This window comes from Leopardus geoffroyi, chromosome B1, assembly GCF_018350155.1.
Source record: "Leopardus geoffroyi isolate Oge1 chromosome B1, O.geoffroyi_Oge1_pat1.0, whole genome shotgun sequence".
Taxonomy (NCBI): domain Eukaryota; kingdom Metazoa; phylum Chordata; class Mammalia; order Carnivora; family Felidae; genus Leopardus; species Leopardus geoffroyi.
This window is the reverse complement of record NC_059327.1, coordinates 148,823,424-148,850,523: the sequence shown is the minus strand read 5'-3', so window position 1 is coordinate 148,850,523 and position 27,100 is coordinate 148,823,424. Positions and strand designations below refer to the sequence as shown.

The window sequence follows — 27,100 nt, the reverse complement described above, 5'->3', positions numbered from 1 at the left end:
AAGACCAGGGGGGAGGGGAAGGGGAAAAAAAAGTTACAGAGAGGGAAGGAGACAAACCATAAGAGACTCTTAAATACTGAGAACAAACTGAGGGTTGATGAGGGGTGGGGGAGAGGGGAAAGTGGGTGATGGGCATTGAGGAAGGCACCTGTTGGGATGAGCGCTGGGTATTGTATGGAAACCAATTTGACAATAAATTATATATATATATATATATATATATATATATATATATATATCATGTATTTAATATCAATTTACATAATGCTTGCCAGTGCTAGGCGCTGTTCTAAGCTCCTAACAAATATTAACTTAAGCTTGTATAATAACCATGAAGTAGATATTATTATCACTCCCATCTTAAACATTAGGAAAATGAGTCACAGAGAAGATAAATGATTTACCAAAGATTACTCATTTAGAAAAGTATCAGCAGGAGGATGAGAAAGCATACCAAAGTACATGGAATTAGAACTTTATTAGAAATTAGAAGACACACAAACTGGCATGAAGTTAAACATTATGGCTATCTTCATTTTTTTGTCACAACAAATTCTCAATAAGTTGGAGGCATAAGCCAACAAAAATTCATTCTCTCACAGTTCTGGAGGTCGAAAATCAGCTTTACTGGGCTGAAATTAATGTATTGGCAGGGCCATGAACCCCTCGATAGGCTTTTGGAGAGCTCTGGCTCTTCCAGCTTCTTCCTGTGGCTGCTAGCGTTCTTTAACTTGCCTCTGCATCATTCCAGTCTTCAAGGAATGCACCATCAAACCTCTGTCTGCTCTGTGCTTCCCAAGGTTTTCCCTCTTGGGTGTGTTCAAATCTTCCTCTGCCTCCCTCTATAAGAATACGTTCTGATTACATTTAGGGCCCACTCAGATAATTCAGTACAATCTCTCCATTTCAAAATTTCAATTCACAATTCCATTTAATCACATCTCTCAAAGACCTATGTATTGCCAAATAAGGTAACATTCACGGATTCCAGGGATTAGAACAAAGTTGGAGCCATTTCACACCCTACCACAGTGACAACAGATAGAATTCAAGCTGAAATTAGGTATTGGGCTGATAAGAGAGTAACTCAGACATGAGAAGATGGACTGTATTTGTTTGGGCAATGAACAAATGCTTTGGCAAACTCACAGTGTCATATCTACAAATACGCGAATCCCCATAAATCAGTTCCTAGTGAAGTCTATTTGAACCTGATAATCAGGGGAAAGAAAATGTAAACGACTGACAGCCTGCAAATAGAGTTGATCCTACACGAGGTAGGAAGAAAAAGAACTTAATTAAGAAATCAGTTAACATTTTTAAGGCTCCCCTGGGACTGCATACAATAGTAGAAGAATTGAGGGCACAGGGAGGCTGGAGTCATACACTACTTCTGGTGGAAAAGTGTGCCAGAAGTGAGGTTCCTGCTGCTCATATGGTGACATGGGTTTCTAGTGACCCGGAAAATTCAGAAGCTGAGAAAAAGATTTTGAATTTTGATTCTTTGGGGCCCCAAAGGGCACAAACTTTGACATCTCTTTAATTTGATTTATCGTAGGATTGTGTATTTAGTAACACAAAAGGAGCAACAAATATGTGATTAAGATCTTTAGGGGGCACCTGGGTGGCTCTGTTGATTAAGCATCGGACTCCTGACTTTGGCTCAGGTTATGATCCCACAATTTGTGAGTTTGAGCCCTGCATTGGGCTCTGCGCTGAGTTTGGAGACTGCTTGGGATTCTCTCTCTCTATCCCTCCCCGACTTGTGCTCTCTCTTGCCCTCTCTCTCTCCCTTTCAAAGTTAGTAAATAAAATTTAAATAAAAAGATGGAGGGAGGAACGCTAAAAGGACAAAGGAAACCTTGGATAAAAGTTAAATAACATTACTGTCCCAACATGCAAAAATACTCAAAAATTTTGAAATCTCAATGCCACCGTCTAAAAAGACCCTATGCGTGGGTAAAATTTCCCCCAATGAAATAGATGAAGCTACAAATGACAATCATCTGAGAAACTCCTGATGACAGCACTTACATAGTTATAAATTAAAATAACTGGCACAAACTAGCTACTAGCCTACAGAATAGTGGTAACATTAATCTTTTCCGTTTTTTCGTTATCTCTCTATCCTCCGACATACTAAGTTTTGACAAGCAAAAGCAATACGACAGAGATCAACACTACACTCACTTCTGGGAACTTTCTTGGAAACCTGTAAGAATGAGAATTTATGGCCTTGATTGCTGTTGCTGAGTACAAGATCTAACTCCATCCAGCAGGGCTAATGCAATGCTCAGACTCACTGCAATAAAAAAATGAGGGAGTCTTTTTTTTTTAACTTTAAAGATAACTTTATAAGGAGAAAGAAATTTAATTTTTTGAGAGCTTAATAACTTGAAGGAATTTGTATTACTTAATTTCAGTGCATTTAAAAAAATTTTTTAATGTTTATTCATTTTTGAGAGACAGAACAGACCAGGAGCAGGGGCGGGGCAGAGAGAGAGGGAAAGCCGAAGCAGGTTTCAGGCTCTGAGCTGTCAGCACATAGCCCTAAGCAGGGCTCGAACTCACTGTCTGGAGATCGTGACCCGAACTGAAGTTGGACACTCAACGGACTGAGCCACTCAGGCGCCCCAATGTGCATTTTTTTTTTAATCACTGATCGTAAGTCAACCTTAACTAGGTAGGCTTGAGAAACATTCAGTTTGACTTATTCCTGAGCCTTCTAGGAGTAAAAATGGAACTGCTCACCTTTCGTGTTCTAAAGACATGGCAAACTGTCTCTCCTGCTATCCTTCCCATGTCAGGAAACTGCCACACAATTCTTGGGACCTCCTTTAACCATCCCTTTCACTCATAAGCCACATCTAGGCTGTCTGTATGTACTGTCAGTTTTACCTTTGGGATCCGTGCACAACAGAACACATTCTCACCATTTCCACTGCTACCATCTGTCCAAAGCCGTCATCATTTCTTACCTGAATTACTGCAACAGTTTCCTAACTGCTGCCCCTGCAGACACCTTTGCCCATCCATCCTCTCTTTCAACCCTAGGTTAGATCGTGTCACTCCCCTAACTAAAGAGTTGCATGACTCCCAGTATCAGAATAATTCCTAATCCTTACCCGCAATAACAGGACTTCTCACTACCTTTATGACTTTATATATTTGTTTACCTCACGGCTTCTCTCCAGCAATAGTTAAACTGATTCCTATAAAATAGAACCCCAAATCTCAGCAGTTTCACCGAATAATTTTTTCTCAATTATACCACAGTCCATTGGAAGTTGGATGGTTCTGGTAGGGGCTTTTCCTTCAAATAGTGAATCGAAAAATCTGTGTTCCTTTCACTGTATGTCATTACCTCAAAATATGCTGCTTCCATGGAAGTTGATAGGGGAAGGAAGTGAAACATTTCAAGAAGTTTTGTGGCCGGGACTGAAAAAGGAACTACACTTCTGCCCATCTTCGATTATTTATTAGGCAGTCACATGTTCCCAATGTAATAATAATGATGATTAAGAAAAACTAGATTAGTAAATATAGAACCTGTATCTGCACACCTCCCCTCACTAAATAAAAAGCATCCATTTTACTCTTCCTCCCAAGCATAAAACACTGTGACTTTCTTGCCAAGTAAGACAAAATTCAGGATTCCAACTCTCTACCAAAATTCAAGACTCCTCCTGCTCCTGAAAAGTGAACGGAAAAGACAAGTTATCTGCCCCACAAACATACCCAATAAACAGTGATAAAACTGACATGGGCATTAAAAGAAACAAACAAAAAAATACCAAAAAAAAAAAACACCTCCATTTGGATATAATGATCACTGTCCATAACAATAGTAAAATCTCACTCAGCAGAAATTATAAAGACTTGAGATGAGGAAAGTTCCCCGATTTTTCTCTCACTCTGGAAATAAATACTAGATCCATTGTTCTCTTCAGTCACACTTAAAGTGGATTTTCCATCCTTGGTGGCTTTCAATGCCACCAATGCCTGTCTTCTGCTGTGGAATTTGTTATTTTAGGTCTCAAATAGCCAAATGATTTTTTTTTTTTTTAGTCTGAGCTCAAGATTTCTTTGACAATCCAATTCAATAAAAAGTCTTGTAGGAATATGATCTATTTGCCTCTTGTCAATTATACATACCAGTGACTCTATTGAATGCCCTTTTCTTCCTTTTTTTTTTTTTTGAATGCCCTTTTCTAAACTAATTTTGTTACCCTCTGCTTCTCTCTCTTAATTTGCTGGTGACTTCAATAAAGTCTTGAAGGAAAATATGTGGAAATATGACACCATTAATTTTTCCTGAATTACTTTAAAACATTTGTTTGTGGGTATGTAGGTGGCTCAGTCGGTTAAATGTCCAACTCTGTATTTCAGTTCAGGTCATAATCTCCCGATTTGTCAGATCAAAACCCTCCTCAGGCTCTGCTCTGACAGCCCACTTGGAATTCTCTCTCTACCCCACTCACATGCTTGCTCACTCTCTCTCTCTCAAAATAAATAAACATTTTTTTAATGAAGACATTTTTTAATAATCCCTTCAGTTGAAAGGGAAAGTGTCCATATACTTGCTTTACAATGTCTATATCCTTTTGTACCTCTCACAGTATTTTTGCAATAACTTCATAGTTTCATTTGAGGCTAAGTGATCATTTTTATAGGTGAATATACTTCCTTATCCAGATTTGAATAAAGATGACCTGAAAAGATATCCCATCATTGAGGAACAGAGGAGTGGTAAAGTTCAGCCCTTTGTAATTACTAGTATATTTCTAAGCAAGATGTACCATTGATCCATTAGCCAGTTACAAAAATAGGTAGATTAATATTTCAATTAAAAAAAAAACATCAAAACACACAGGTAGGATTTAGCATTCATGTTACCACTTTGCACCCTCTTATTTAAATTTCAGGGCATACATAGGAGGAATTTATAGATTATGTTGTCTTACAAAGAGCTCAATCAAAAGTAAAGGACTCTAATTAAGGAGCAAATGGGGGTGCCAGGCTGGCTCAGTCAATAGAGCAGGTGACTTTTGATCTTGGGGTCATGATTTTGAGCCTCATACTGGGCATATAGATTACTTTAAAAAGAAAAAAGAAGCAAATGAACTAAAATGAGCCTATTTCAGAGTGCCAAATAAATGCAATCGAATGCTCTGTGGAAAAAAAGTAAAAGGACTCTACTGTCTGAATTTAAAGTTTTTAAGGTGTATGAAGATAGCATTAATACTACATTAGTTAAAATTTTTACAGTAACTATAGTACGTCAGCTTTAATAAAATGATTTTCTTGAGATTTAAAAAATGAGTTGCTGCAAATGTGGCGTTAGAAAAAATAAAACTAAAAGTTATATTTAAACATAATAGTATTAAAATGTTGCCTTTTCACTGAAAGGAACATAGTTGCTTTGAACATTTGCCCAGCAAGGAAAAAGAAAAAAGTGGTATTCTTCACTTAGCTATTTTAATACTTTTCTTTTTAGAATATTCGTCATTGGAATATAGTTATTTTATTTTTTTAATGTTTATTTATTTTTGAGAGAGACACAGAGTATGAACAGGGGAAGGGCAGAAAGGGAAGGAGACACATTATCCGAAGCAGGCTCCAGGCTCTGAGCTGTCAGCACAGAGCCTGACCTGGGACTTGAAACCATGAACTGTGAGATCATGACTGGAGCAGAAGTCGGATATTTAGCCGATTGAGCCACCCAGGTGTCCCAAATACATAGTTATTTTATATTGAAAATGGTTACAGAAGAAATTGTTAGCAAAATACACTTGTCTGGGTCTCATAATTAATTACATTGTGTAGTCATTAAAAAAGATTATCTCGGGACACCTGGGTGGCTCAGTCAGTTAAGTGTACAACTCTTGATGTAAACTCAGGTTGTGATCTCAGGGTCGTGATGTCGAGCGCCTATTTGGGATCCACTCTGGGCATGGAGCCTGCTTAAGATTCTCTCTCTCCCTTTCCCTAGCTTCTCCGCTTGCTCCCCTCACACTCTCTCTCTCAAAAAAAAAAAAAAAAAAAAAAAAAGATAATGCACTGTGATACTGATGGAAAATAGTATTTTCTCTGATAATTTTTAATTTCTATTTTGGATTAAGATTTTGACTACGCACACACATATATAAATATAATACACACATGGATGAACACACCCTATTGTATTTTATTGAATACTCCACTTTTTAGCTGATAGCAGACATAATTAACACAATGTTTTTAGATACCTGCAAAGGCCTTGAATAAGGATCATCAACTTGATAGGATCATATAGGAAATACAGTCCATGTTTTACTCAGATATAATGCATTATATCTTTGATCTAGCATGACAACGATCAATTAAAGTGAAAGTATTGATCCATTGGTCAACGTGGATAAGTCTCAACAACATTAAGATTGGGGGAAAAAAAGCAAGTTGCAGAAAGACACATACAATTGCATGTCTTGTTTATGTAAAATTTTAAACCCTCACAAACCCCCCTTTAAGTGCCATATACATGCACGGTAAAATGGTCCCCTTAAGTGCCATATACACACATGCTAAAATGCTACGAACAAGCCAGGGGGGCATCTACACAGACTTCACAATGGTTGACATCTGGGATGAGGCAAAGGACAATCAAATTTCCAGGGGAAACTTCAGCAGGGCCGACAACATAGGTTTCTTTCACCACGAACTATAAGGTTCAATGTGGTAAGTTGTTTACATTTGTACAATATAAGTGGTGAGAAAATAGATTTTTAGAAATTCCTTTTAAATATTCAGGTCAAAGCAATTTACGTTTCATTACTGAATTTATAACTTAAGACACAGTCTCACCATACACAAATTGCCACCTCAGACATTTTTGAAAAAACAGTTGTAAAGGTCTCACTCATATTCTTCTTTTACTTACTGTTCTTTGCATGAGCACACTCAAAATACTAATCAAGACCAGGAATTTCATTGTAGATTTCTGTGGGGGAAAAACATTAACGTATGTGCTTCAATAAAGTGGAAATTTATACCGGCAGCAAATCATCTGATTGCAAGGAACACAAAAGGGAGAGTTAAAATAAGAAAGGAAAATGAAATGGTCTCATGTGTACACAATGTTTTACCTAGACTTCCTTATTTCCCAAAGCACTTCACTTAAACGAGCTTTTTAGATGAGAGCAAATTAAGTAATGGATAAGGTCATGTCACTAGAAAATGATTTTCTCAACCTAAACTCTACCTCTTTAGAACTGTCATTGCTTGGGGGTACCTGGGTGGCTCAGTGGGTTAAGCATTCCAGTTCAGCAAAGGTCATGATCTTGCAGTTCAAGAATTCCAGCCCCCAGTGGGCTCTGTGCTGACAGCTCACAGCTTAGAGCCTGCTTCCGATTGATTCTGTGTTTGCCTCTCTCTCTGACCCTTCTCTGCTTGTACTCTGTCTCTCTCCCTCTCTCAAAAATAAATAAAAACATTAGAAAGAGAAAAGAAAAAAGACCTTCTATGACACACCTGGTGGCTCAGTAGGTTAAGTGTCTGAGCAGAGCCGGGAGCCTGCTTCAGATTCTGTCTCTCTCTCTCTCTGCCCCTCTCCCACTCGTACTCTATCTCTTTAGCTGTAAAAAATAAATTAATTTAAAAAAATTTTAATAAAAAAAAAAGAGAACTACTAATAGTGCAATGAAGAAAAGAAGGCAGTGACAGAGCAGAAAACTGCTGGATTGGTGGGTACTTATTTAGAGATCCTCAGAAACAAGGTATTTATGCAAGACCCAAAGGTAACGAAGCACCTGGCCATTTAAAAATCAGTGCAGAGATTCTTGGATAAGATCAAACACAAAACAGTTGGAGAAAGACAGAGAGCCCTCAGACCTTGAGCCAGATGGAAAACATGGCAGAAATCGAGGTCAGAAAAGTCATTAATTAGAACAGGTAATTCTTGTGTCCATGGTGAGTGGCTTCACCTATCTTCTGTATTAATAGAGAAGGCATAGGAGGCTTATAAGTGGAGAAGTGATATGATTTGAATAATGTTTGATTTAACATCATTTCTACAGCAGAGTGGATAAGGCTCATGTGGGGGCAGTTATGGTGGGTAAGAGTGGAAGCAAGAAGTAAGAGTGGATTTCTCTTTTCCTCTTTTCCACCTGTGGTCTTATCTTTTTTTTTTTCTTTTTTAAGTTTATTTATTTGTTTTGAAGAGACAGAGAGAGAGTGCAGAGAGAGAGGGAGACACAGAATCAAACCGGGCTCCAGGCTCTGAGTTGTCAGCACAGAGCCTGATGCGGGGCTCCAACTCCTGAACTTGAGATCATGACCTGACCCAAAGTCTGACGTTTAAGTGACTGAACCACCCAGGCGCCCAAGTAGTTCTCTGTTTTTTAAAGTCTACTTTTTTTTTTTTGTAATCTCTACACCCAATATGGGGCTCGAGCCCATGACTCCAAGATCAAGAGTTATTTGTTCTTCAACTGAGCCAGGCAGGCACCCCATGAGTATCCTTTTATAAGTTGTTATTTATTTGCATATTTGTCTTATTGTCAGCCTCATCTACCCTCCACAAAAATCAGCTCCATAAGGTAGAAATTTCTGTGTCTTATTCACCATTTTGTTATCAGGGTCTACAACAATGCCTGGGATATACTGGGTGATCAATCTTTTTATTAACAGAGAGAGAGAGAGAGAGAGAGAGAGAGAATGAGATAAAAAGGACTTAAGGAATGAAGGAGGAAGGGATTCTTAAAAACCTTTATCGTATAGTTAGTCTGAAATAATTTCTTAGGAACATTTCTTGTGTATGTAATTTTGCCCCAAATCTTATGGTGGATCAGAATATTAGCACTAATATTCTGTGTAGCCATTAGGAGATAGATTTTTTTTAAGTGAGAATCTAAGAAAAATTTTTGTTTGAGATAAATTTGCCTCCCCGTCCTAGAGTGAAATAGGGACTAATTTGAATTTGAATTAGCCAATAATCTGACACTAAGACCAACATAATGGTATCTTTTCTTTCATTATATATTCACTATCCACTTCTAAATATTTTGCAATACATTTGTGATCACACGTTGAAGTCAGTTTTAATGATTTTGTTGTCAAGACTCGGGCTCTTTTCTTCGGTATAAATTGCAGGCCTGTGAAAGAATTTACAAATGTGAGTAGCTAAAAGACAAGCTGAAGAAGATGAACTAAAGTGTAAATATCAAGACAATAGAAAACCTTCTCAAATCATAATTGCTAGTGGAACATTATGTGACATAATAGTATCACCTTTGGAACACAGTCTTTCGTTGAGTTTTTCATAGGGTGGAAGAAAAGTTTTCATCCAACAGAACGTGGCATTTTTGAACAAACATGACATTTTATCATAGAGGAAGTGTCATCTTTTTTATGCTTTTATTGCAAAGTACTGTGAAATGTTCTGATTCATTATTTGCGAGGGTATGAAATTTGAGTTACACCTATCATTACAATAATATTTTGGTTTCTTTCATTACTGTTCACTCTTTCTCTTTTGACTGTATTGATGGGGGTTAGGTGAGTGAAAAGTAAATGCTCATGCTCTGAATTGATGTCAGGTCCTTTGTGAAGCACAAAGCATGGAATGAGAAGACAGGGATCAGGTCTGAGACACAGGAAATTCCTCCAAACCAGAAGACTAGGAACTTTTCCAATTTCTTTGTCTCCCTCATTGTTTTATTACATTCAAATTGTCAAAAATTTTAGCTTTACATTTTAAGGCTTTGTTGTTGTTGTTGATGAGATCCATGGCACTTCAAAAAAGTCCATTCGATATACATTACAGTAAACAATTCTAACACAAAGACACATGAAGCCTCCAACAATTGGAAATTTCACATCAGGTTATAAAGCATTTCTACCACCTCATGGGACACCTTTATGTGTCCTTTTATCAATCTACCCCCTTCCTTATCTCTAGAGTTAAAAACTCCTAGTGGGCTAAGGTAATTAATTCTGTTTTTCTTTTTAATATTACCACCTTGGATGCATTCCCTAAACTACTATCGTTTAGTTTTGCCTAATTTTTAACATTTTATAAAACAAATGCTACTACATACTATTTTGACTCTTGCTTCTTTTGATCACTATTAGAAAAGTACACTTGCAGGGTTCCCTATGGGCGTTATCTCAATTTTATAGTTTTCTTTGCTGTATATTGTTCCATTTAGCTTCTGGAAAATGATGTGAATGCTAATCAAGGGCTTGAAGTTGTCAATATTCAACAGCACATGACAGCATGCTTGGGAATGTTGGCCATCCTTTTCCCCCAGTCATCACAAGCTTATTTAAGAGGCTCAGGCAAAAGTGACCACAATGGCAGATGGAGGCCGACAAGGTGTTGAAAACATGGATTTTCACTTATATATAGTCTGATGTGACTCAACTACTCCTGGCCTCAGTAGAGACCAAAGCGAGCCCTCACTACGGCGTCAGTCCCCAAAGAAATCAATGGGCCTAGCTGGTGACAGACTGATTCTATGAGACTATTCCCATTATGAAAGGAGCAACGTTTTGTTCTCACAGACATAGGTTTGTATCCTTGATAGCTACTAATTCTCCCGTCTCATAATATTCTGCCAGCAACGTCATCCACAGACTTACAAAATACCTTATTTGCCACAATTATATTCTACATAATACTGTCTCCCTTCTAGGACTCATTTCACAGGAAAAGAAGAACAGCCAAGGGATTCACAGGTCTTGCCAGGTAACCCATCGTCAAAAGCACCTGGCCTGAAAAAACGGTGGACAGAATGTTCTACTAGCAACTAGTTATGGTGCCGGTTGGTAGACCAAGATTCCCCAAAAGATGAGCTTCTATCTTATAAGCTGCAGTATTGGCTTCAAATATACAATTATTTTCCACCATGATTATACTACATAGCTTCTGGAATAGTGGGGTGGAATTGTGAGTAGCTTCTCTACCTTTGATGCTTAGGAACCCAGTCAATAGAAGTGTTGTTTCTCATCTCCATAGTTCTGCACTCTGCTGCTTCAGAGATCTTATGTCCCATGAGAAGAATAAATGCTTGAGAATCAAAATGTTCCAACTGAGTTTGAACTTGGGATGACTCCAGACTACCACTGAATCTATAAGCACACACAGAGAGACACAAAATCAGGGCTCCCTAGACAGTGGTCCCAAGATACACTTAGCCTACAGCCCAGGGGTGGGGATGGGGGTTTTGGTGCTTCTTTTCTTCTTTTCTAATAGGAAAAGCTAATGGAAAATTATATAACATGAAAGAGAAAAGATGGGACCAGTGAGGATCCTGACCTTCCAGAAACAAAAGTCTAGGTCACTTCCCCAACTCAGGTGAAGAGCCCCAATCACCTGAAGCCTGAGCAGAAAGCAAAATAAACATGCAGGACAGTTGGACCTTCTTAAGTGAAGGCATGAAGTTCATTTGTTGTATGGAAATTAAAATATATGTATAAGGGAGTGTTAAATGCTGAGCAACCAAAGAGATGAACTGTAACTGTCATTAAGCTACTCTGTCAGCTCACAACCATCCTTCTGTACTCTTCTTTGTGAAGGTAAGGCTGAACACCTTACCAAACCATATTCCATTCCTCCTTCTGCCAGTGATCTACTAGACTTTTTCCATAACGGGTACTCAGAAAGAGGTAACAGACACTCCTTCTATTCCTTTCTCTATCAGCTCTCCCCAACAATGTATCTTTATCACAGCAGTGACAAATCATTGTAGTAGCAACACGTTTGGTCCACATTTGCAATTTTTCCATTACACCCCAAACCAATCTCATCACTCCCTCTCAGAGGTAGCGACAGTAGCCAGTCTGTGCCTCATCATCAGAATTCTGGGTCCCAGCCCCAAAAAGCCTAAGGCCAAAACAGTAAGCTTTTAAAACCATGTCTTCTCTCAGTTCCCCTAAACCCATGGATGGTAGGTGCTTCCTAAAGTTTCTTTTTTGCCTTTTCACTTCTCTAATTAGCTGGCTAACACAATCAGTTATATTATGTTCCTTCTGTTCAAATCCTTGTGTTTTCTCTTCTGACTGGACCCTGCTCGATACATATCTGTGGCCATTCTGTCACTTGAAATATTTCCTAGACCTTTTGCTTCTGAATCTCCCTTAAGCATGCTCCATTAGGGTTTCTAAACTGAACCTCACTCCAAATTTCTGGCCAGTTACCAGTGATATCCATGCTACCAAATCAGTGGTCTTGTCTTGGTTCTCACCTTCCTTGACCTTCCTACAGCATTTAAGTTGCGCAGTCCCACCACCTTAAAATAAATCTTTCAGCAATCTTCTAGCATAAGACATTCTTATGCATTTTCTCCTAGTTCCATGAGGTTTCAGTGTCAGTCACATTTGCTGATTCCTTTTCTTCCCCCCGTTCCCCGCCACCCACCCCGATTTCTTACTACTTCAGGGTCTCAGGGATCATCAGTCTTTGGCTTCTCCTTTTCCTCTCTATACTTATTCCCTTGTTGGTCTCATCCCATCACATGGCTTAAATGCCACCTAAATACTGTCATGATGGTGGTTCCTGAATTTTATCTAAAACCTGGATATAACCTCTGAATTCTGGATTCATATATTTAACTGCTTGTCTGACTTGACTTGTGTGTTAAATAAGCATCTCAACTATTATATCTTTTGAATGCCAATCTCCCAATCTTCCTTCTACCCTACCCGTTCTATCTTTTTTCAATAAATGCCAACATTAGTTTTCCATTTGCTGAAGACTAAACCCTTGGTATTATCCTTGACTGCTTTTTTTCTAACATTATGCATATGATCTCTCACTAAATCCAGCAAGTTGAAACTTCCTATTATGCAGAATCTAGTCATTTGTCAACATTCCCATGCTCATACAACTGTGACATATTTCCTAGATTTTTGTAATAACCTCCTGACTGGCCTCCCTGTTTCTAGCACTGTATATGTCACACCCCACTCGGTATTCTTCTTTAATGGAAGACTCAAAAGGATCCTATGAAATGTCCACCAGATCTCATTAGTTTCAGATACTGCACACTGCCATATACACCTTGTCCAAATTATGACAAAGATTTCAAAGAAATTAAATATCTAGACTAGGTATCGATGCAAGCCCTTTCTCCAGTAAGAATAAGCAACTCTACTATTCTACCGAGGACATGTTTCACTTTATTTGTGCAGAGAAAACACTGACTTAGCCTCTGAGCGATCCATTTAAAATAGCATAAATGGACATTTCAACCTACACTTGCTATGATTCCTCATTATAATAGAAAGATGAAACTTTTCAGGAAAAGTTAAAGGTCCTTGAAATGATTACTTGACTGACCGTATAAAGTTCTGGGGATGCTTGAATGAAAAGATTGACATGAAGAAAGATAACAGCTTTGCCCTACGCACACACAAAAAAAACTGTTTAAATAGCTGTGGGGCTGAGTCTCAGGTCATATTAGAAAGACTCTTTGCCTATTACAGATCTTGAGAATCAGGTAATACTAGTAAAAATTATTTAAGTACATCTAATCCTTTTTAGGTATGTTCTACAGGAGGAAAAAATTTATTGATTATACCAGGAATGGAAGTTAAGATTATAAGATCTTTGGTTGGAAATTAAGATCATTATAAGAAAATAAGAACATTATATTCATTGCTCTATACAGAACATGAATTAGTGAATATGCAATTATTTGACAAATTCTGAAGTAGATGAGGGGAATGTGAAATCAGAAGGTAAGCCCTCTGTGGTATCTCAGAAAGCATTTTTAAATGGTAACTGTTGCTCGGTTATTCAATTTCAAGGTACAGTTTGGGATTCTAAAACCTGAAAGGAATATGAATGTTATAGTAATAATATTTTACTGTTCTTCATAATTATCACAGTGCATAGCATATTATTTTGTATAAAGTGGCAGCTAAAACAATTTAACAATGGGCCCAATGAACTTAATATGTTTCTCTGTATGCTTCCTTCAAAATGTTCTATAGCTACATTATGTACTCATATAAACATTTTATTTGAACCTATATTTTCATGGCTAAAATTGGAAGTGGCTTTTAATTTACATGAATGTAAACTCTGAAAGTTGTGCAACTCAGAGCTTAATTTGTCCCCCATGAGCTGTTTTGATGAATATGGCTAGAATTTATTTTCTCTACGTATAAACAGCATTTGTTTTCAGACATTTCTTCCAGGTTTCTAGTGGGGTCAGGGTGGTTATTGCTGATGACAGCAGGTCGTCTGTTCAAGGAAAAAAAAGAAACATTATGCTATCAAATTTTACAGCTGAGAGTTTAGACATTTATGAGTAAAGAAGGAAAATTATGATATAACATTTCCATATTCAACCTATGACAAACTATTACTTTAAGTACTATTAACTAGAAAGTAGATAATAGATTAGATAGATAGATGCTATGCAGACAATTAAGCTAAGTTAGAAGGTTTAATAATATCCCTGCACCATGAAATGTTTTGATCTAGTTTGTGACTTTCTGTGTAAAAAAAAATATAACTTTTTAAATACAAAATTATATTGTAAAATATTTTAAATTGAATTTCAGAGACACTAATGTGGGAAATTGTGCATCAAAGAACTGGTGAAATTGAATATCACCAAATGAATTCTATTGGGAAAAAAAGTTAAAAAAAAAGATGAAGCAAGGACAATGATGAAAGATTAAGAATTTTAACTTTCTTTATCCACAGCATAAATTATAGAGGTGCTAGTAATTTTCCTCAGACATGTGAATAATAGTTTCATATAGCCTTACCTCCAGGTATACGAGGGGCATCAGGGGACTTTCAAATTGTTTTTCCAAGTGGAGGGGGGGGCACCACATAAATAGAAAAATTTAGATAAAGTATGAAGTTGTGCACTTTTTTTCCTTAAGAATTTCACAAATGCATTAGACTAAGATATATATTTTCACTGAGACCAGGGCTAGCTGATATATATGTTCCTGAAATATTTATTTAATGGCATAACATGTGTCAAGCCTTGCGTCTAGCTGGTATGGATAAAAGTATGCATAAAGAATGGTCCTTCGTGGATGAGAACATGTATGGCTTTATAGAATAATAAATAAATATATATATAAATATATATAATATATTATATATATTATAAAAATATATATTTCAAATCTCACTGAACATGTTCAGAACGGCATTATAACTATAGAAGTAGTCTCAAATATGCTAGGCGAAATCCTTGTAATTATAAGATCTACAAAATATCTGGAGTTTAACAATTCCCTAAGCAGTCAGATCACAGAATTTCAGAAACCTAATTTTTCTGAGTGGCAGACAGAAAAATGTTTATAGAATAATTACATTAGCTTATTTCTCTTCACTGGGTGAGTTGTAGAGATATCTTCCTTTCGAAAACTCTTGCGTATATAGGGAGAAATACTGATAAATAAAATACCTCCTACCTTTATTCTTGAGTGTAAGATCAATGCTTAATCATCCTTAATAGGAAGGATTTACCCTTTAAATAGGCCAATGTTGTGACATGTGTTTGTGAGTGCGTGTGCGTGTATAAAAAGTGAGGATAGAACACCTGGGTGGCTCAGTTGGTTGAGTGGCTATCTTTGGCTCAGGTCATGATCTCGGGCTTCCTGAGTTCTATCCCCATATTGGACTCTCTGCTGTCAGCCTGTCAGCGCAGAGCCAGCTTGGGTTCCTCTGTCCCCCTCTCTCTGCTCCTCCTCAGCCTGTGCTCTCTCCAAAAGAAATAAATATTAAAAAAAAATAAGAGTAGATAGAAATGAGTGGCAGCAACATACAAAATGGACATGTTCTGGAGATGTTCACCAGCCTCAGCTAATCTAGCCACACATGAAATTAGGATGGAATAGCATTTTCTATAGGGAAATGAATTTACTCTTTAATGTAGTGAAAGGTAAGGCTGAGTTTAAGCAATGACAGTTTTTTTTTAAGAAGTTTATTTTTTTTTAATGTTCATTTATTTTTGAGAGACAGAGTGCGAGTTGGGGAGGGGCAGAGAGAGAGAGAGAGAGAGAGAGAATCTGAAGCAGGCTCTGGGCTCTGATCTGCCCCCACAGAGCCCGTCACGGGGCTTGAACTCACTAACCACGAGATCATGAGCTGAGCTGAAGTCAGACACTTAACCAGCCACACACCAGGTGTGTCATAGAAGGTCTTTTTTCTTTTCTCTTTCTAATGTTTTTATTTATTTTTGAGAGAGGGAGAGAGACAGAGTACAAGCAGAGAAGGGTCAGAGAGAGAGGCAAACACAGAATCAATCGGAAGCAGGCTCTAAGCTGTGAGCTGTCAGCACAGAGCCCACTGGGGGCTGGAATTCTTGAACTGCAAGATCATGACCTGAGCTGAACTGGAATGCTTAACCCACTGAGCCACCCAGGTACCCCCAAGCAATGACAGTTCTAAAGAGGTAGAGTTTAGGTTGAGAAAATCATTTTCTAGTGACATGACCTTATCCATTACTTAATTTGCTCTCATCTAAAAAGCTCGTTTAAGTGAAGTGCTTTGGGAAATAAGGAAGTCTAGGTAAAACATTGTGTACACATGAGACCATTTCATTTTCCTTTCTTATTTTAACTCTCCCTTTTGTGTTCCTTGCAATCAGATGATTTGCTGCCGGTATAAATTTCCACTTTATTGAAGCACATACGTTAATGTTTTTCCCCCACAGAAATCTACAATGAAATTCCTGGTCTTGATTAGTATTTTGAGTGTGCTCATGCAAAGAACAGTAAGTAAAAGAAGAATATGAGTGAGACCTTTACAACTGTTTTTTCAAAAATGTCTGAGGTGGCAATTTGTGTATGGTGAGACCGTGTCTTAAGTTATAAATTCAGTAATGAAACGTGCATTGCTTTGACCTAAATATTTAAAAGGAATTTCTAAAAATCCATTTTCTCACCACTTATATTGTACAAATGTAAACAACTTACCACATTGAACCTTATAGTTCGTGGTGAAAGAAACATATGTTGTCGGCCCTGCTGAAGTTTCCCTTGGAAATTTGATTGTCCTTTGCCTCATCCCAGATGTCAACCATTGTGAAGTCTGTGTAGATGCCCCCCTGGCTTGTTCGTAGCATTTTAGCATGTGTGTATATGGCACTTAAGGGGACCATTTTACCGTGCATGTATATGGCACTTAAAGGGGGGTTTGTGAGGGTTTAAAATTTTACATAAACAAGACATGCAATTGTATGTGTCTTTCTGCAACTTGCTTTTTTTCCCCCAATCTTAATGTTGTTGAGACTTATCCACGTTGACCAATGGATCAATACTTTCACTTTAATTGATCGTTGTCATGCTAGATCAAAGATATAATGCATTATATCTGAGTAAAACATGGACTGTATTTCCTATATGATCCTATCAAGTTGATGATCCTTATTCAAGGCCTTTGCAGGCATCTAAAAACATTGTGTTAATTATGTCTGCTATCAGCTAAAAAGTGGAGTATTCAATAAAATATAATAGGGTGTGTTCATCCATGTGTGTATTATATTTATATATGTGTGTGCGTAGTCAAAATCTTAATCCAAAATAGAAATTAAAAATTATCAGAGAAAATACTATTTTCTACCAGCATCATAATAAATTATCTTTTTTTTTTTTTTTTTGAGAGAGAGAGTGTGAGGGGAGCAAGCGGAGAAGCATAGGGAAAGGGAGAGAGAGAATCTTAAGCAGGCTCCATGCCCAGAGTGGATCCCAAATAGGCGCTCGACATCACGACCCTGAGATCACAACCTGAGTTTACATCAAGAGTTGTACACTTAACTGACTGAGCCACCCAGGTGTCCCGAGATAATCTTTTTTAATGACTACACAATGTAATTAATTATGAGACCCAGACAAGTGTATTTTGCTAACAATTTCTTCTGTAACCATTTTCAATATAAAATAACTATGTATTCTAATAGAAAATATGCTAAAATTAAAATATTAAAATAACTAAATGAAGTATACCACTTTTTGCCTTTTTTTTTAGTGGGGAAATGTTCAAAGCAACTATGATTCCCTCAGCGAAGAGGTAACATTTTAATATATTTACATTTAAAGATAACTCTTAGTTCTATATTTTCTAATACCACATTTGCAGCAACTAATGTCTTAACTCTCAGAGAAATCATTTTATGAAAACTGATGTACTCTAGTTACTGTCAAAAGTTTAGGTGATATAATATTAATGCTATCTTCCTAAACTTTAAAAACTTTAATATAAATTCAGACAATAGAGTCTTTTGCATTTTTTTCCACAGAGTATTCCAATGCATTCATTTGGCACTCTGAAATAGGTTCATTCTAGTCCATTTGTTTCTTTTCTTTTCTTTTCTTTTCTTTTCTTTTCTTTTCTTTTCTTTCCTTGAAACTAATCTCTACACTCAAAATGGGGCTCAAACTCACAACCCTGAGATCAAAAGTTGCATGTTCTACTGACTGAGCCAGCCAGGAACCTCCATTTGCTTCTTAATTAGAGTCCTTTACTTTTGATTGAGCTCTATGTAAGACAACATAATATATAAATTCCTCCTATTTATGCACTTAAGTTTAAATCAGAGGGCAACATGAATGCTAAATCCTACCTGTGCGCTTTGATGGTTTTTTTCCTTGATTGAAATATCAATCTACCTATTTTTATAACTGGGTAATGGACCAATGGTACATCTTGTTTGGAAATATATGAATTATATTTTAAGGTATATAGTAAAGTAGAACTTTAGTATTACTGTGTTGCCTGTGATAGAATATCTTTATCATGTCATTAGTATTCAGATCTGGATAAGGAAATATATTCAGGTACAAAAATGATTACTTAGCTTAAAATGAAACTATGAAGTTACTGAAAAAATACTGTAAGAGATATAAAAGGATATAGACATTGTAAAGCAAGTATATGGACACTCTCCCTTTTAGTTACAGGAATCATTAGTGAATATCCTCATTTTATTTTTTTTAATGTTTGTTTGTTTGTTTGTTTGTTTAGAGGGGTGTAGGGGCACAAAGAGAGGAAGAGAGAGAATCCCAAGTGGTCTGTCAACCCAGAGCCTGATTCAGGATGCCAGGAACGCGGGAGATCTTGACCTGAGCTGAAATCCAGTCTGATGCTCAACCGACTGAGCCACCTAGGTGCCCCTTTAAATGTCCTCATTTTAAAAAGAAATTTTGGGACCCCTGGGTGGCTCAGTTGGCTAAGCATCTGAGTCTTTGGCCTTAGGTCATGATCTCAGAGTTTTGTGAGTTCAAGCCCTGCATCAGTGCAGAACCTGTTTGGGATTCTCGGTCTTCCCATCTCTCTGCCCTTCCCCCACTTGAACTGTCTCTGTCTCTCTCAAAATAAAAAACAAACTTCTAAAAATTTTTTAAAGAATAAGAAATTTCTATTCCAAGGATATGTTTGTAATCATACCACTATGATGTAATATGACCTGGAGTTTTGGAACATTCTGGAGAGGTATCAGAAGAGTCCAAAAATTCTCTAGGGAGGTGGGGATTTCTCTCCCCATAGGGATTTTCTTTTTTATCATCTGCCACCTTCTGGAAAAGTACAGAGTGGGAGTTTTTATTCTGCCTACCCATTGCCCCATAGAATATGTAGAGGCATTGGAGTATGTCAAGAAAACCTATATAGGAATGTGAGCATGTTTTCATGTCAGAAATAACTGGTAGCAATACTTCTCATAAGCACTGAAAGAATATATTCAAAACTCTGTCACAAAACCAAAATAAGCAAGCCTTCAGTCAGAATGTTATTTTCGCCAACAGAAACATTTTCCTTCTCCTTTGTGTATTTTATCTTTAGATTTTAAGTGATATTGACTTTAATGTTGATCAGTTTGAACGCCAGCCTCTCGAAGAAGATCTGCCTTATTCTCTGGAAGATGATGGATCTCAAAATTTTGTACCCATTTAAAGAACACAAGGTAACTTCATATTCATCTGTGAGTGTAGTAGATCTCCTCTGAAATGATTTTTGACAAAGTAAATAAACTCAAACAGAATATGTGTGATAGGAATAGAATTTTCAGGATACAAAATATGAATGTTATGATGCTAGTGTCTGGCCAAGTCAGTCTATATCCTTGGATCAACATTTTGTAGGAGGAAAATCCAAGCGAAATATTGACTTTCTGTGTGCCTTGTTTTCCTCATCTGTAGAATAAGAATGATACTGGTACTGACCCATAGAGTTATGAGTACCATATGAGATGAAGTATACATAGTAAGCAAGTCATAAACATAAATATTATTGCTCCAAGATTTTTTAAGTAAGCATTTTTTCCTGCAATAAGCTCTTTGCAAAATAAATAAAACCATAAGAAAGATCACTAAGTTTAGAAGAATATTGATTTCTTTCCTAAGCCTTTAACCCATAAATACCAAATTACAGATTCAGCATACTTCCAGATACATCTTAATACCAAACTACAATTCTCCTTTTCAGCAGATATAATCTCTTCAAAGCATGTGTTGATCTCCTACCATTTCCCAAGTATTCTCCTTGGAACTACCACTTGATATATAGTTTCTACAACAATCATTTGTATTGTTGTCTCATTTTGTTGATAAGCCCACTAAAGCCCAGATGGCTAATTTGCCTGAAATTGCATTGTTAGTGGGCAACAGAGAACCCACACAAACTGCTTTTGGTTTCTGTTTATTCTTGATAGATGCAAATTCTTCCCTTTAGTCACTAATATTGTGGAATAAAAATGAAAAGATTATATTTGCAATAAATAAATAACATTCTGGGACATCTGGGTGGCTCAGTAGGTTAAGCGACCAATGTTGGCTTGGGCTTAGGTCACGATCTCACAGCTCTTGAAGTCATGTCCTGCATCATGCTGTGTGCTGACAGCAAGGAGCCTGCTTGGGATTCTCTGTCAACTTTTCTCTCTATCCTTCCCCTGCTTCCTCCCTCTCTCTCTCTCTCAAAACAAAGTAAATAGACATTTAAAAATAAAATAAGTTCTATTTAAAACTGTAAATGGGATTCCATGATTATTAGTCATGTTATATTTCAAAAATAATATATGTTTATGTCATGTGTGTATTGAATATACCATTATTTAGATGTAAATTAAGTCACTGTATTATTTGTAACAGGTTCATCATGCTATGGTAACAACTCCTGAAAATATTAGTGTCTTACATAATAGAAGATTATTTCTTCCTCACTCACATCACATTCTGATACTACCTCTAGAACACATGGCCTCCAAAATCCGGACGTCAGAGTAAGACAGAGTGGAGGCAAAATGCCCATTCTTAATTGCCACAACCAGGAATGGCACATGTCAGAATCCACCGGTCAGAACTAGACATGCATTTCTATCCATCCTGCAATGAAGCCAAAAACAGGAGAAATAGAGCATTTACTCTCTTTGCAACAATAACAGTGTCTGATAGTGATGTAGTAGTAGGGTGAATATGTGGGGAGAGAAGAATTTGAAGGACAGTCAAGTGAAATTATGCAACTCTTATATTTTGAGTTACTAACACCAAATAATTTTTTATCTTCAGATATGAGACTTTGAAACATCTCCTTCCTGAACATCGATGTATATACTTCATCTAACAAATCAAATTCTTACTCTATGTTCTATACACATGAGTTTGGTTCTACTATGATGGCATCTGTGGATTATATCATGTCTACCAAAGGAAATGGATAACAACAGCTCTGGAATTTGAATTTCTTTACTTTCACTAATAAATCTCTCTTGCAAGCATACAATTTGTTGACATGTTTATTTAATTTCCAGAGGATTTACCTACAGCAGTCAAGGTTATTAGTAGGTTGGCTTGCCCTTAATGTCACCATTTGTTTTTATCATACGTGTATCACATACGGTGTCACACCCTTTACCAGTCTCTAAGTGTAGCTTATTTCTTCTGTAAAACAAAAGACCCAACAATAGCAAATCATAGACTAAGTAACATATCTAAAGGAATAAGACCCCACCATGATATTATCTAAGCTCTGCTCCAAAGATATCCATTAAGGAAATAGCTTTTCACTCTCCTTTGTGCCAGGAGCTATTCTAGATACTGGAAACATAGGTGTGAACTAAAATAGCAAGGAGCCAACTCTCACTGAAACTACATTACAGTGGCACTAAGCAGAAGATAAATAAATAAGAATTTATTTCATTCGAAGAAATTAGGATAAAACAGATGCTAGAAAACTAGAACATGGTCCTGTGACAGGGAGTTTTGGAAGATTTCAAAATACTTTGACACAAAATTTTAAGCATTGTTAATAATACACTTTTGTGTAGGAGCACATTATCTGGATCTTCTCAGTGAATCAGAGAGAAATGTTTAATTGGATACCTCTTAAGATTCTCTTTGTCATATATGATATATATAAAAAATGTTAATGTCTCGTGGGTCATTCAGTATGCCAAATACAGTAAATCTCTGTAATTTTTATCCATTTGCCAGAAAATTACCTTCACTTAATTCCTTATTTATTTATTTATTCAATGAATATTTTTGAGTGTCTGTTACACATCATGCATGTAATAGAGGTGCTGGAGATAATCATCTATGGTAGTAAAACAAAGTTCCTTTCCTTATGCACCTTATATTCTGGAGGTGCACTCGGGCAACAAACAAGTAATTTGCAATAAAATGTATGTATTTTTAAAACCTATGAAGAAAAAACATAAAATAAGTTAAGCTGGCACAGAGCCTGTATAATTTTGGAAGTCAAAGAAAGCTTCCTTGAGCAGGTGAGGGTTGGGCAGAGAGCTGGATGGAGGGGAGAAGTAAGTCATATACAACTCTAGGAGAATACTCCATCAAGATAGAACTGAAAGTACAAATGCTCCAAAGTAAGAAACAGCCAGCCAAGCTCAGAAAAAAGCCAGAACACTAGTGTGGCTAGAGCACAGGAGAAAGAAAAGCAAAAGATAATGTGACAGAGAGGTATACACGTGCTGCATTTTAGTCTGACTTACAATCAGAAAGCATTAGAGTGCTTTTAGCAGAGTAGTGTCATGATTTGATGTTTACTTTAAAAATTACTTATAGGGGCCCCTGGGTGGCTCGGTTGGTTAAGCGTCTGACTTAAGCAGATCATGATCTGGAGTGTTGTGAGTTCAAGCCCCGCATCTGGCTCTGTGCTGACAGCTCAGAGCCTGGAGCTTGCTTCAGATTCTGTGTCTCTCCTTCTCTCTGCCCCTCCCATATTCATGCTCTCTCTCTCTGTTTCTCAATAATAAATAAACGTTAAAGTTTTTTTTTAATTACTTCTGCTGCTGGGTGGACATCAGATTCTCTCCTGGAGGTATAAAGGTGAAACAAGTTCCACAGTTACTGCAACAGTCTAGTGGAAGATTCTGATGGTTTGGCCTTGGATGGTAGCAGGTGAGATTATAAAAATGGAGATGGTGAAAATGAGAAGGCAGAGAAAGAATATTAGCTAATGGATTAGGTTTGGGGTGGGAGAAAAAGAGATTAAAATCTATTCTGATCGTGTGAAATAGGTGATGCTAGCAGACACTCAAGTAGAGATGTGGAATATGTAGCTGAATATGTGTATGGTTCTTAGGGAAGAACAGTGAAAAGTTCTATTCAAATAAAATTGTATTAGGTATATGATCTAGATTGGCACTTCTTAAGCCACCTTTTGGTGAACTTTGTTACAACTCTATAATGAAATAAGGATGCATCCAGAATGCAAATCAACACACTGCTTCCTAAATTTGAATCCACTGACATCAGAGACCTTGTACTTCCATAACAAACTTTTAGCCTAAACTCCATCCAAATTCCCTAATCGTGACTGAGCATGGTGGGAAGTAATAAATATTATCAATAACAACATCTTGTCTCTTCTATAATCTCCAGCTGTCTCTATCAGTCCTCTCCCACTTCATTCTCACTGACCCTGCCTCAGTTCTTCTCACTGAAAGGGACCTATTAGTAGCTCTCCCTGATTTCATTCTCCTTTCCACACACTTCTTTTTATCCCACTCAGTCTCTCCAGAATAGCCCTTCTCTCTTCAATCTACTCTCCATTGATGGGAAGGGATCTTTCTAACAAAAACTTAAATACATTTGCAATTTTTGCATTAAAATTTTTGCAGGTACTCTTGACTGCATTCTTAGGCTTTTATTTATGCTTGTCCCTATCTTCTCCCTTACATTTTATGGTCTAACTCTCTTCAAACTGATCTTTACTTTCAATGCAGTCATAAACAAAATCCCATTGGGGTTCTTTGGGTAGAACTTGATTAACGTATTTATTTTTAAAATTTATATGGAAACACACAACATAGAGTAGCTGAAACAAGTTTGAAAAAGGAAAACAAAATAGAGAACGTGTATTAGCAAATTTTAAACATATTATATAAGGCAATATGTGAATATGTAAAGATATCATGGAATAAAACAGACTCCAAAAATAGGCCCACATATATCTTGTCATTTAATTATTGACAAAGTATTGATTTTCGTAAGAAAAGATGAATGTTTTAATTAATAGATGATGTTGAAAGGAATGGATATCTGCATGAAAAAAATAAACGCTGTCTTCTACCTCACAACACATAAAAATTAATTTGCATTATATCATAACCTTAAAGTCAGGCTAAAAGATAAAGCTTCTGGAAGAAGACATAGAAGCTATTCTTGACCTTGGGTAGGGTAAAGATTTCTTGGACAAAATGAGTCAAGCACAAACAACAAACTTGACATACTGGAATCCACTTAAAAGGGCAAAAAGACTTTTCATTAAATATCATCATTAAGAACATGAAAATTCAAACCATATATCAGGAAGAAAAAATATATGAATATATATCAGTAAATATAAATCAATATTTATGAATATAAATTTATATAAACCTATGTTTACATAAATATATAATACACACATATACACACATATATAGTGTATAAAGGAAAGGCCTTATTTCTACTATAGATATACTGTCTATGGTTATAAATCAATAAGAAAATGACAAAGAGACCAATAAAGTAGGCACAATATGTAAACTGCCATTTCTCAAAATAATATAACTAAATAGAAAATAAATGTATGAAAAGTTAATTAGCATCCTTTCTTACCATAGAAATGTTTACTTTTCCCTTAGACCTTAATCCCTACATGGCTTAATATATTTCATTTTCTGAACCATCTGATACCCTTTCCTGAGACCCTTCCAGTATACCCTATGAAACTCATGGTCAGTCACCAGCAAATCCACTGTATTCCAAATTTCTTCTATGCATTTTATTTTATCTCTTGATCTGAATGAAACCTAGATATCAAGTTTATCATTCCTAAGGATGACATCATTGAAATAACAATTTAAAGACCTAAATAAATGAAAAGATATCCCATGTTCATGGATCAGATGACAATATTTTAAGATGGTAACACTCCTGAAATTGATGTATAGATTCAGTGTAATTATTCTCATAATCCCAGAAAAATTGCCCTTTTTGGAAAAATTGGCAAGACGATTCTAAAATTCATGTGTAAATGCAAGGGATCTTGAATAGCTAAAACAATCTTGTGAAAGAACAGTTAGCTCACACTTCCCAATTCCAAAGTTTACTACAAAGCTAATCAACACAGCATGGCACTGACTTAAAGATAAACAGATAGACTAACAGACTAGAATTGAGAGTCCAGAAATAAGGTATTACATTCATAGCCAATTGGTTTCCAATATATCTGCCAAGAAAATTCAATGGAGGAAAGAATAGGGTGGGAGTTTTTATCCTGCCTGCCCATTATCCACAACAAATCTCTAAAGGGTTGATAAGGGTAACCTTTCAGCCTTCATAGCAGAGGGCATTGGTACCAGTATCACCAAGGAGCAAAGATAGAATGTATTTGAGGATCTAGAATTAAAATCAGCAAAACATGTGAAAGAATGTTATTCTACTCATCAGCATAGATATTATACTTCTTTCTATCATTTCCTTAGTACTTAAATAAAAATGAACATGATCAGAGTGATAATCATATTGAACACCTGACTATAAAACAGACTCTCCCTGATGTTCTGGTAATCCGATATACTTCGGATTTAGGCTCACCATTAACAGATACAAGGTAACTTATGATTTATTTCTGATTATATAAAAATAGGTTCTAAGTTGTTTTGCTTTTAAATATTTAATAAACTCAGATTAAATATGTGTAAATATTTGTGCACAGTGTATTGGTTTAATGATTATATGGTATGGATGCTGGAATCAGATAAAATAGGTTCAAATCCCAGGTTCAGTAAATAAAAACATTGTAACTCAAAGCAAATTATTAAATTTCTCTAGTGTTGATTTTCTCAACTAGTATTGATTTCTCAACTAGTATTTTCTCAACTAATAGTATTGTGTATGTCATATGACATTATGTAATATATCTGTAATCTAGTAAGCACATACTAAATCCTGTTATTGCTGTGTCATTTTAAATATCAATGGGATTTTTTTCTCCAAAATATTTCTTTGCTGAGTAAATAAAATCAATTGAGTATGGAAAAATAGTCATTTCTGGTCTAACCTTATGACTTGTCTACAATATAATAGAGAATGTTTACAGATACAGTTTAGCACCAAATTGCACTTCTGCTCTCCCATAGGAAGAGACCTTTTTAAAAAATGTTATTTTCCTACTGTTTTCCAGGCATTATATTTGATGCTTTCACATAAAATCTAGAAGCTTTTTTAAAAATTTTTTAATGTTTATTCACAGAGACAGAGCATGGGTGGGAGAGGGCGGGAGAGAGAGAGAGAGAGAGAGAGAGAGAGAGAGAGAAAGAGAGAGAAGGAGAGAGAATCTGAAGCAGGCTCCAGGCTCTGAGTTGTCAGCACAGAGCCCCATGTGGGGCTCAAACCCATGAAGTATGAGATCCTGACCTGAGCCAAAGTCGGATGCTTAACTGACTGAGCCACCAAGGTGCCCCAAATCTAGGAGTTTTTAAATAATAAACAGAGAAGAAATATTATTCTGACATCTAATATGATTTTTTAACTCTACATAAATAGAAAAATACTGTAAATACAGTTGTACATCTGGTTCCTTCATTTTATATAATTCAGGCACACTTTTGCATTTAACAATAATTTATTTTCATTGCTGTGTAAT

The 27,100-nt window shown here is 36.4% G+C and overlaps 2 long non-coding RNA genes across 2 annotated transcripts; one reads left to right on the top strand and one right to left on the bottom strand.

The window, feature by feature from the left end:
* Positions 1 to 459: 459 nt before the first annotated feature.
* Positions 460 to 6,980, bottom strand: LOC123583409. Its single transcript, XR_006704849.1, has 2 exons — positions 6,920 to 6,980; positions 460 to 842 (listed from the first exon to the last, which is right to left on the bottom strand). It is a non-coding gene; the product is annotated as an uncharacterized LOC123583409 (long non-coding RNA).
* Positions 6,981 to 16,674: 9,694 nt separating this feature from the next.
* LOC123583402 lies at positions 16,675 to 19,910 on the top strand. The gene is made up of 3 exons (XR_006704847.1): positions 16,675 to 16,727; positions 17,981 to 18,022; positions 19,793 to 19,910. It is a non-coding gene; the product is annotated as an uncharacterized LOC123583402 (long non-coding RNA).
* The last annotated feature ends 7,190 nt before the right edge of the window (positions 19,911 to 27,100 follow it).